This window comes from Nicotiana attenuata, unplaced genomic scaffold, assembly GCF_001879085.1.
Source record: "Nicotiana attenuata strain UT unplaced genomic scaffold, NIATTr2, whole genome shotgun sequence".
NCBI classification, from domain to species: domain Eukaryota; kingdom Viridiplantae; phylum Streptophyta; class Magnoliopsida; order Solanales; family Solanaceae; genus Nicotiana; species Nicotiana attenuata.
In genome coordinates, this window is record NW_017671964.1 from 147,173 (window position 1) to 151,860 (window position 4,688).

A 4,688-nucleotide genomic window follows, 5' to 3' on the forward strand; every position below is an offset into this window, starting at 1 on the left:
TGGTTGAGGTCCCGGGGGCCTCGGGGTGATTTCGGATGGCTATCGGGATGAGTTTTGGACTTGTGCGAATTGCAGGCCTACTGCTTCTGGTATTTCCGCTTCTGCGGAAAAGGAACCGCAGAAGCGGTCTCGCAGGTGCGAAAGGTAGATCGCAGGAGCGGTTTTCGTGTGGGCTTGGCAGGACCGCAGATGCGGAGTGGGGACCGCATCTGCGGAGTCGCAGATGCGACTTTTGGACCGCAGAAGCGGATCATGGACATAAGTGAATTTTCGCAGAAGCGGATATTGACCGCAAAAGCGGAAGTCGCAGAAGCGACAATATGACCGCAGATGCGGTAATGACTGGGCAGAATATTTAATTGGTCTTCTTCACGAATTTTTGAGGGTTTCTCATTTCTAACTTCGGACTTGGAGAATTGTGGGCGATTTTGAAGAGGGATTTCAAGGAGCTTCGATAAGGTAAGGATTCTTGGACTTAAACCACAATCCTATGGTATTATTACATGAATTAAGGCTGGAAATCTAAGAAATCATAGGCTAAAAATGGAGGTTAGGGCTCGAACTTAAGAGAGCTAAAATTAGGGATTTGAGGGGTCAATTGAACTCCTATTTTTGTGATTTTGATATGTATGAACTCGTGGCGAGTTAAGGAACCCGATGATGTGCAAATTTCTGAGTTTCGTGAAGTGGGCCCGGGGCTCGGGTTTTGCTAATTTCGGGATTTTTGATATTTTTCGATTGTTTTCACTTGGGCCTTGTTCCCTTAGCATATTGTGACGTATTCGCTCTGGTTTTTGATAGATTTGACGCGCGTAGAGGCCGATTCGAGGGGCAAAGGCGTCGTGAGCTAGAGATTTAGCCGGTTCGAGGTGAGTAATGATTGTAAATGATATCCTGAGGGTTTGAAACCCCGGATTGCACACCGTAGTGCTATATTGAGGTGACTTGCACGCCGGATAGCGAGCGTGGGGTAGAACACCGTTGAGGGATTGCGACTTGGTCTGTCCCGATTGGTGATTTTACCGCATATTTGACTGAAACTTATTTGTTATTATCATGATTTGGGCTGATTGCCATATTTTGGCTTCGTGCCAATTATCTGAACCCTTCAGGGATATTTATCACTGTTTCCTCACTATTTTGATATACTACTTGAACTCAGTCCTGTTGATTATACTGTTTTACAAACTCAGCAGCTTTAATTGAACTTTGAGACTTAAATGATATTTCCATTGTTGTTTGGGCTGAGCACTGCTATTTTATTGATGCCCGAGGGCTTATGATGTTTTCTGGACTGAGTGAGGCTGAGGGCCATATGTGAGTGATGTGAGGAGGCTTTCAGGCCTTGTGAGTGATGTGAGGAGGCTTTCAGGCCTTATGAGTGATGTGAGGAGGCTTTCAGGCCTTGTGGGTGATGTGAGGAGGCTTTCAGGCCTTGTGAGTGATGTGAGGAGGCTTTCAGGCTTTATGAGTGATGTGAGAAGGCTTTCAGGCCTTATGTTATATGCCACGAGGTGGCTTGATATTGCGCTTGGGCCGTAAGGGGCCCCTCCCGGAGTCTGCACACCCCCAGTGAACGCCGTCGACGATATATGGATCGGACTGCACGCCGCAGCGAGATGTGGATCGGGCTGCACGCCGCAGCGGTTACTCTATGATACTGTTCTAAGAGTGATCTGAGAGAGAGAGCCCGAGGGGCTGAGAGTGTTTCTGAGAGTGAGCCCGAGGGGCTGGTACTGTTTGAGATATTGCCCGAGGGGCGACCTTTTATGTGCTCATCTTGCATATTTACTTGCCTTTTTACCTGTTATACTGCGGTATTTGTGCCCGAGGGGCGGATTTTTCTGTGCTTATCAGCACTAACTGTTTTGAAATCGTTTCGTAACTGTTGAAAAGATCATTTTCAAAAGAGATTTAAACTGAGCCAATATATTTCTAAAGATTTCACAGCTTCACTGTTTTCTCAAAGGATTGTACCCTGCTTCTATACAGCATGTTGGTTGCCTTACGTGATTTCTTACTGCTCAGTCGTTATTTACCTTTATTACTCACTGAGTTGGAGTACTCACTTTACTCCCTGCACCTCGTGTGCAGTTGCAGGTATTTATTCACCCGGTAGCCGGTATTGGCTATTTGGAGGCAGAGCTGTAGTAGTTTAGCGAGGTGACTGCCAGCGTTCGCAGCACCGTTTATTTCTATGTTATTCATTATTCCTGTTCAGTGTATTTCTAGACTTGTAAACGTAATTACATTCTTATAGATGCTCGTGACTTGTGACACCCCGGTTAGGGCTGTGGTGGGTTGTATTCCGCTAAATAATACTATTAAGTCATATTTAAGCTGTTTATTTATGTTTAACTATTTTTGAAAAGACGAGTTGGGACAGTTGGCTGGCCTCGTCTTCACGAGAGGCGCCATCACGACCAGTGCGGGGTTTGGGTCGTGACAGCCACTTCATCAAACTGTTCTTCTACTTGATGTGGCGGAAGTTGGTTGTTGTTGTTAAGTTCTTCGTTCTCCATTTCTTCTTGTGAAGAAATTTGAGATCGTGAAACCTGTTCTTTTTGCAACAACCGCAAGGATTTTTCAATTTCAGGATCGTATTCAAGTAGTTCTCTCGAGGAGGAACGTACACTTCCTAAAATTTTTGCACAAACGTCAAAATAATAAGACAACAAAAAATCTCAAATTAGTAGTAAAACAATTAATTTGTAGTAGATTTTGCTAATCCCCGGCAATGGCGCCAAAAATTTGGTGAATCTAGCGTATATATAATTCTGACTCGTACTCTGTCAAATAATAGTATAGAAAGATGTCGAACCCACAGAGATTGGTTAATCTATTCTACAGATGTTTCTTGTTTTAATTACTATTTAAGAAAATCAGAAAGAGTTGAGTTGTGAGTTAACTAACTAAAAATGCGTAAATAAAGCAATGAAGAAATATTTTTGTATTTCACAGATATAAAAAGATGTTGGGATCCTGACTTCACTTAATATCCTTATTATATAGTAGATATATTTATTCTTTAATTTCTATTTCTCATGAATGTATAAATGCCTCTCACGATTACACTTATATATTATTACTTAAGTTGAACAATTAGTTGCACTCCTTTCGATTATATAAATTAATCATCAAAATAGTAGTCTTAAAGAACCAGAAATAAAGGCTCAAACTGAAAAAGGCTCTTTTTAGTAAGTCCCTTTCGGTTACCCTACTTGTTATAATAGATTACTACAATATTTGCCGCTCTCGATTACAAATAAATGTAGAATTCATTATAACATAATACAGATAGATGTAACTTTATAAATATGAACAACTATCAATAAAGCAGATAAAATAGAATTTAGCTCAAGCATGTGAAATTATAGAATAATATCTATTATTATATAGAAATATTAAGATTTGTCATTCTCCAACATAAGAAAAGTTACTGCATATTGGAGCCAATACCGACAACGGAAATATTCTTGCCCATGAATAAGAAAATAGAAAGAAATATTCAAGAAGAATAATTCCTACTATTTAAATAAAAACGGAAACTAGAGTAATTTCCTACTCTGAATAACTTTAGACGAAGAAGAAGAAAGAAAATGACTTATGAAATATCTTTGCTCCGCTCCTCCTTTTTAATTTCACGATTGATGCCTCTTTTTATAGGCAAGCCATGACAAAGTTTTCAATACACTTCTGGATATGAACTTGTTATGGCTGGTTGTGACCTTGTTATGCTTGGTTATGAGCTTCAGTTGTAGATTAGTTATGGATCGGTTATAGTTTGTTGTAGCCGGTTGAAAGTCGGTTGTCCTTTGTCATGGTAGATCACATTTATACAATGTCTTTCTTTAGCACCATATTTTACTCTCCTTTAGCTTGTCCGTTTTTCTACTTTTTCCTCTGTAATCTTCTCGCTCTCGAACCATTCCTTCTTTAACCTTTCCTGCATGATTTAGACAAAAGTATAGAAGAAATATGATAGTTTTTGTGTTTTTACAAAGAAATTATATGTTTAAAATTCAAGTAAAATGCACTTATCAAATTCAGTCACACTTGAACTTTTACTCGTCCTCGAGGATATATATATATATAATATATATATATATATATATATATATATATATATATATATATATATATATATATATATATATATGATTCCATCTTAAATTTCAAATCCTTTTGAACTTTGTGGAACTTGCTTTGTTTATATCTTCACTTTTACTCTGCAAGTATCACTATTAGACATCTTTGAGTTCAGAAAAAACAAGAATACTAAATCAATTTTTTACAATAAACCATAGGCTTGCCTTTCTTGTCAATCGCCACTAATGTAGATCAATGCTGGCTTTAGAATCTTTTAGGACTTTTATTAGCTTATAATGTTAGGCTATGGGCTGGTAGGATACAAGAAAAATCTATAAAGTAACTTTTCTTTTCTTTTCTTTTTGGTGGCTTGATTTTCAAACATAGATGGGTTTGTGCGAGAATTGGTGTGGATGTTAGGTTTTAAATTTACATAACCCTCTAACCTTTTTTTTCTTTTTTTCTTTTTATACATAAACACTCATATGCACGTGCTATACATGTTCTTAAATGTGTGTGTGTGTGTGTATATATATATATATATATATATATATATATATATATATATATATATATATATATATATATATATATATATT